The following is a 7814-nucleotide window of genomic DNA, read 5'->3' as shown; positions in this document are numbered from 1 at the left end:
GATATGGGGATATATGTATACATATAGCTGATTCACTTTGTTGTACAGCAGAAACTAACACAACATTGTAAAGCAATTATACTCCATTAAAGATGGTAAAAAAAAAAAAAAAAAAGCACTGTCAGGAGATAGAGGGAGGAAGGAGAGTGAGGTGGGAGTACTCATCCCTCACCTCAGTTGGTACAGGCAGACTGTGTCCCTCGTTCCTTTAACCTAAAGCCATATCTCAGGACCACAGTTTTGTAAATTGTCCTTTCTTAACCTCTCAACGAATTGCCCAGTTTGAGTGTGACATCTGTGTCCAATCAGGATCTGACAGTGATGGCGGCTTGAACTAAGGTGCCGACTGTGGACTTGGAGAGAAGTGGATGGATTCAAGAGCTAAGAGGGGCCTGTGACTTCCGCTCCTCAGTTGGCTTATATTGTCATTTAATCTTTTTATAAACAATGGATCTTGGTTCTTTTGTCAGTTTGGTTCCTTTAGGAAACAGATGCCAAGATAGAAGTGCAAGAGATTTCTTGGAGAAACTCTTGTGAAAGATAAGGGGTCTGGGGAGAGGGAGCAAGGGGAGGCAAGGAGAGCCTTCAGACTGTGATGCAGGTCTGACCACTGAGAAAGGAGAGAGGGAAGGGAGGGCGATGGGGCAGGAAGCGCCCAAGACTGAAGTGCAGACTGAGAAAGTCTGGCCAGGCTTTGGGAGCCCTAGACCCCCACCTCCACCAACACCCCCATTAAAGAAGTTCCACACTGGGCAGGAATGGCTCAGCTCTAGTACATCTCCACCCTACCCCACTACCCACCCCACCTCCTGCCCCATGCTCTGTCTTTGCTGAAAGCAGCCTGGGGAAGACTGTGGCCTTGGCATGAACCTTCTCATAGATTCCAAAGGCAGATTCTTGCAGCAGGTTCTAGAACTTGAAGGGAATTTGAACAGTGCACCACCAAGATTGCCACAGTTATCCAACCAGACATCTGTTCCTTGGGGGCCTGAAATAGTACTGGGCATATCATGGGAACTGAGTAAGCCCTGGAATGAACTAAAAAATGAATGCCCCCTTATATACCTTTGGGGGGTGGGGGCATGTAAGCAAGGGCATGTTCTGTAAAAACCAGCTTGTGCAAGTGGGACCTTCAGACCTGTGTTTAATTTTAAAGTCCTGCCATGACTGGATTGAAGCTGGTCAGAGCTGGTTTGGTTCTCCCTTGAGCCCCCAGCACCAGCTTGTAAGGACTGTCTTCATGGGCTGAGGCTGACCCTCTGGAGAACAGAACTTTTCTTTCCCAAAAAAGGACAGTCATGTACACTTTCCTTGGTGGCAGTGGAGATCAGACAAATCTGGGTTTAAATTTCAATTCTGCTACTGACTAGCTATGAGCCCTTAGACAAAACTAACCTCTCAGATTCCTCATTCTAACAATAGTTTTTTGGGCACCTATTGTATATCAGACAGTAGTAGTTCATGCTAGGAGTGTTATACACTGCTATGGACTGAATATTTGTGTCCCACCAAAATTCATCAGTTGAAGCCTAATCTCCAATGTGCTGGTGTTTGGAGGTGGGGCCTTTGGGAGATGTTTAGGTCATGAGAGTGGAGCCCTCATGAGTGGGATTAGTGCCCTTTTCAAAAAGGCCCCAGATGGATCCTTCACTCTGTCCACCATGTGAGGACATAGTGAAAAGACATCTGCCTAGGAACCAAAAAATAGGCTCTCACCGGACACCAAGTCTTTCTTGATCTTGGATTTTCCAGCCTCTAGAACTGTGAGAAATAAATTTCTGTTATTTTTAAGCTACCTAGTCTATGGTAATTTTTTATAGTAGCCTGAAGAGACAAGAGACATGCACCTTATAGTTAACCCTCATTTTACAGATGAGGAAACGGGCTCAAAGAGGTTTAGTGACTTGTCAAGAGTCACCCAGGTCAAAAAGGGAAGGATCAGGAATTAGGCCCAAGTCTATCTGATGACAAAGCCCATTGTCAATAACTCTGCACTGTCTCCAGATAAATTCAAGAGAGGAATATCAGAATCTAAGACTGCGAACCTCTCCATGGATACCCAATATCATTGTCTTGTTTACTGAATGTTTTCCCTCTTCATCTTTAAAAATGTTCCAGGCACGTGGTGGGACACAGTGAACGCTGCTCCCCTGTCCTTTGTTTGCTTCTCCGGCTCCCTTGCTCTGCATTCCTCCTCTCCCTCTTCCACTCACCTCCTTGCAGAATTCTTCATGCCTTTGCCCCCTCATCCTGCCAGTTTCCCTACCTCCCTCACCTCCTCCAGTTTCTCCTGTCTCCTGCCCCCCACACCCTCTCCCAGCTCCTCCTCTGCCCTCTGCCTTGCTAGGCCATGCTCCTCAGACATCTCATTAAAGTAATTGTTGACTTGAATTCTTATTCCAGTGCATCTATAATTATGCACCACAGGAAACCCTGAGGGATTCAAAACAGACTCTTAATCTATTTCACATGATTCAAAAACAGCTCCCAGGGAAGCAGTTTAATAGCCACAATTAACAGAATACTGCTCAGCCATCCGTGGGAGAGGTTCCCTGCCCAGCGCTACCCACCTCCCTGGGCTCGGTGCTCAGAGACATCAAAGGTCCCCTCCAAAATGAGTAAGGCTTTAGGGTTTAATTTAGTTAATTAACTGGATGTGAAGGTAGCTGGGGAATTTTGTGAAAAGTGTTCCCCTGTCCTTTCCATCTCTCCTCTGAGCTCGAGGACCCCACTCAGGCCCTGAAAACTCGGTTTGTATCCGCCCCAAGGTAGAGTTCTGTTCACCAGCTTGGGGCAGTGTGTGTGTGTGAATGTTGTACTGAGTTAGCAGCAAGGCCAGAGACACCACCCACCCCGCCTTTCTCTGCATCCACTTTCTTTCTACCAAGCACAAATCCTTCTCTCCTCTCCCCCTTCGGTGAAATGCCCACCACAAGGCTTCGCTTCGTGGATGCTGGCAGCTAGTACTGCAGGAAAGCACCCTCATCAGAATGAGTTCCTACGGAAGGTTCCATGAAGGGTATGGTCCACCCCCTGGTTCAAAGGACTTGTTCCAGGGCCCACGTGGAAGGGGGCTTGACTGGGTAACCTCTTGGGCAAGTCTTCCCACCCTTGGGTTCTATGCTAGTTGAATATCACTTTTCTAAAACCTCATCTGTCCTTCCAATGAGACTAGTTCATGTATCATCCATAACAGTGGTTCTAGAATTCCAGCATGAACCAAGATCTCCTGGATGGCTTGTTAAAATAAGTTTCTGATTCCGAGGGAGGGCCCAAGAATTTGCATTTCTGAAGAGCTCCCTGGTGGTGATAATGCCGTTGAATACAAAGTCTTTGACCATATCAACGTCTGTTCCCAATACCAGCAGCATGAGCATCACCTGGAAACATTTGAAAATGCAGAATCTCGGACCCCAATCCATAGCTACTGAATCAGAGTCTACATTTTAACAAGATCCCCGGGGGACTTGTACACACAGTGACATGTGAGAAGCCCTGGTTTACAGGAAAGCCCTCAGGGTTCCAGGTAAGCGTGGAGCTGGGAGCAGGTGCACAGGGATGACTGTCCCCATCCTGCCAGGGACATGACAAGAAACCACCCTCTTCAGAACAGCCTCCACCTCTCTCTGTCACACACACTCACAACCCCTTAAGCCACGACCAATGAAAGTGATCTAATGGCCCATCTCTGCCGAGGCCCCAGCTCAGGGATGGGTATTTTCACAGGGAATTTCACTAGGGAAGGAGACTCTGCCCCACAGGTTGTAGGCTTGCTGTTCGCACTTCCATTCCTCCTCAAATGCTCACCTGCCACGGCTGCCCCAGCCCCATAGAAGATTCTTTTTCCAGAAACTAATTAGAAACCCATAAGGTTGTTTTGTCTTATTATTATGATACAGTGACAGCCCTCGTGATGCAAAGTCATTATACATCACAGACAAAATTAATCATTTATAGTTTATTTCTTTGAAAATGGGTAAGTCATCTTCTCCAATAACAAGAGTATGAACGCATCAGTCACCCTCTCCATCCTGAGCCACACAGGGCCCTCCTGTGTTCAGAGATCTGACTCTACCAGGAGCATGTGGACCAAGTGGGGGAAGGCATGGGTGCCCGCGCAATGGGTTAGGAGCCTTTACAAACACCCCTTTAACCTCCCAGAAATTCTCAATATGCCTCTGTTGCCTAGGCTTTGGTCTACAGCTGTGTTGAATTTACAGTTTTTCTGTTAGAACAAGTGAATTATATCTAGCCCAATAAGGTTTAACTGTTATGATTTATGCAAGAATGTTACATGGCAGATGATGGTGATAGTAATAATTTAGTACTTACTATGTGCCAGTCACTATTCTGTTTTCTATATATTAGCTGATTTAAACCTCACAATAATCCTGGGAGATGAGTACTATTATAATCATCCCCCTTTTACCTACAAAGAAACTGAAGCTTAAAAGAGATTACATAACTTGTACAAAGTCACATAAGGTTACAGGCTAGTAAGCCACAGAGCCAGGATGTGAGCCCAGAGTCTGCATCTTTAAAGCCCATACTATACCCCCTCTCAAGTTCTCAAAGTTTATTCATAGCTGTGTCAAGTAGAACTTGAACTCATAAACTGTGGGTAAAGGAGAGGAAACCTAGTTCTTGCCCTGAAGTCTCTTCCTTCTCTCACTCTGGTAATATTTGCACTTCCTGATCTTACAGGCTAGCTTTATGGAGTTGGAACTGTTTCTAGAGCCCAAGGAAGTCTAGAACTTTCTCTCATGTCCCCCCAGACCCAACTCTGAGGCTACAGAGAAAACACTGAAGGAGGCAGAATTTACTTGATTTCTCTGTGGCCATCTCCTCCTCCTTTTCCTTTTTTCAATCATTCATTCAAGAAACACATTACATTTGTACCACATTCTTGGCACAGATCTGAAGAAGTCATCCTTCCAGGTGCTTACAATGCAGTGATGTAGACAAGTGTGACAGCAACTGAACACAAAGCAAATAGAGTGTGTGTTATATGGAGATGCAAGTGATGCTATGACAGAGCAAAGCAGGAGCAATTTATTAATCAGGGTGAGAGGTCCTTTAGGGAGAAGACCAGATGTTGGCCATCTCAATTCCCTAACCACCTCAGAAAATGCTTGACAAACACTTGGTGAGCAGCTGGAATCAACCTGGGAGATCAGAGAAGACACCACAAAGATTTAGCATCTCAGCTGGGTCTCAAATAATGGATAGAATTTTGTGGCAGACAGTGAGGAAAAGGACTGACTGAGGAACCGCAGGAGTAAAGACAGGAAGTCAACAATGGAGCACCTGTTGAAAGAGGGAATTGACAGTGATTTTGACTAGGAAACAAGTTGATGTTTACAGAGTCAGCTTTCAAATATGCAACAAGAAAGAGAATTAACCACTGAGTTTAACGTTTTTCCTTTCTTGAAGTTATTCTGATCCCAGGGTGGGTATCTTAAGTTCCCTTGCCACAGGCATGGTGCACAGAAAGCCAACTTCTGGCCAAAAGTACTGCGTGTTCCCACCATCTTCTGGCTGCCCTCAAACTTTCTCATTCCGCCCCCAAGTTCCTCTCATCGAAAGGCTCCTGCCTGACCCTATCACCTCACTCAGATCCAGAAGGCGAACAGCGGCTAAACTCATAAACTGATTCCGGTGAATTGACTTATATAGGATGCTTCCCACCTGTGGCTCATTCCTTGAAGGGCAGAGAGGTTGTGAAAATCAGGACTAGGGCTGCCCCCTCTAAAACTGCGTTTTTCTTTCTTTTCCAGAAACAATGCTTGTTTCGGGGCAGCTGCTGGAGAAACTGAAATCCAAAGGAGGAATAGGGAATCCTGGGATACCCATAACAGGTAAACAGAAGCCATTTCTTAGAAGGGAATTTTTGGTGTATCTGTGGGGAGGAAGGTGATCTCCGCGTCTTACTCTTCCGCCATCTTCCCTACCGGCCAGAAGGGAATTTTTGAATACCATCTTTTAGCAGTTTGCCAATGTCCTTAAAGACACAAATCCTCGGGATGCTCCTGGAAAACCACAGACTCCCAAGACCTCATCCAAGACCTTCTGAATCATAATTTCCAGGAAAGAGCCCTGATTTATAAGCACTTCGAGTGATTCTTAACAACAGGGAATTTGGGTGAACGTAGAAAACAATTATATATTCTGCCTTTGAAGAGACTCTCTCGTTTTCCAATCAAAATCGCTGCTGGGATCGTTTTTAAGCAAGGGTTGGGTGCTGACTCCAATTAAAGCGTCCCCTTGCTTTCACTGCAGTTGGTGTCTTACAAACAGGAAATGAGCAGAGGGGGTGGGAGCTAGCTGCTGGTTGAGAGGGAGGGAGCCAATGAGAAACAGAGGAGCTGCTGCCCACCCAGAATGCATTGGGGCAGGGGTGGGACTAGGCTCGTGGCCTATAAAACTTGCACTCAGGGCAGTCGTACGGTTTGGTTGGGAAGGTTGTGGCTGCGGGAGGTTGGTGAGCGTTTGTGGCACCTGTGAAGGCTCCTCGGAGCTGGAGTGGGGAAAGCAGAAAACGCCCGAAGGTGGGGGGTAAATTCTGGGAAGGAGATGCAGCAGCTGGGGGCTGTCTCCAAACGCCAGTCGCTGTTGGTGCTCTCCTGTGTGGTTTTTTTCCTCTGTTCTCTTCACAGATAGTCCTGGGGTCATAAGACTAAGGCTCCTGATTCTTTCTCCAGGGGACTTTTCCTGCCGGCTTTCTTACAGCTGGAAGACTTTATCCATAGGTTTTCTTTTCTCAACTGGTAGAAGCTTTAAAAACCTCTTGGTAGCTAAAACAAAGCTAGGGTTTCTTCCTTGTTTGGGAAAGCTGTCTTTTCTCTGGGAACGATCTCTTTCTGGGCGTGGGTTGTTCCAGAGACTAATGGCCTATTGGTAGGCATGGGGTGGAGGAAGCCTAGCTCTGCCGAACTCCACAGCTGTAAGCTTTGAGCTAACATGGAGAGCATAGGGCCCTGAGTTGGAGTATGTGCACCGGAGGGCATGGCTTTGCTGTCTCTCACTCGCAGAAGCCAAAACCTCTAGCTCCTGGTAGGCAGTGACTTAGCTCTAGCCCTTCCTCTGATGGGGTGATAAACTCGGCTTTCCTGCTCAACTCCATTCCAAACAAACCGTGGCCTGGCTTCTGTGGCCAGGTCTCAGAGATGGCAGTCCCGCTTGCTTGCTTTCCTTCTGCTCCTTTTAAGCGTCCTAAAGTTCTCCTCTGGGAATAAGCTACTGCAAAGTAGGGTTTGCTATTGGCAAAGCCAGGATAGATAAATCTGGCAAAAACTAAAATGAGTTTGGAGACCCACATGTTTCTCTCCAGCTGAAAAGAGTATCAATGTGAGTTGAACTAGGACAGCAGATAGTAGTTAAGGCATCAGCCCTTGAAGATGAGGGTTTCTTCCTGTGGTTTGTGTTATTCAAATCCTCCTTAGGGGAGGATCCATTCCAGGGGAGTGCCCAAGTAGGAACTGGATTGACTGGAGTTTCTCTAATAGAATCATAGCTAAACACCTCCTGGGGGCTCCCTGCTGGCATAGGTCTAGATTGAGGTCCTCTCTCACCTGGAAGAGTAGCTCGTAGAGCCCCATAGCTGTGATGACTGCAGCGCCTACAGCATAGGGGTGATGATCCTGGTCTGTCTGGAAGGGCCCAGTATTGAAACAAACTCCAACAGGCTGAAGGTTTTAAAGAAGCAAATAAAGTCTTAAGTGTTCAGAAGAGGAACTCCAGGGACTCAGCAGGCAAGTGACCACATGTGCTGGCCTGAGAAGCGGGAGAAGCCAGGGCCTGGATGCAGCTCAACC

This window comes from Lipotes vexillifer, unplaced genomic scaffold (genome assembly GCF_000442215.2).
Source record: "Lipotes vexillifer unplaced genomic scaffold, Lipotes_vexillifer_v1.1 scaffold4, whole genome shotgun sequence".
NCBI lineage: Eukaryota > Metazoa > Chordata > Mammalia > Artiodactyla > Lipotidae > Lipotes > Lipotes vexillifer.
Note: the sequence above shows the minus strand (reverse complement) of the source record.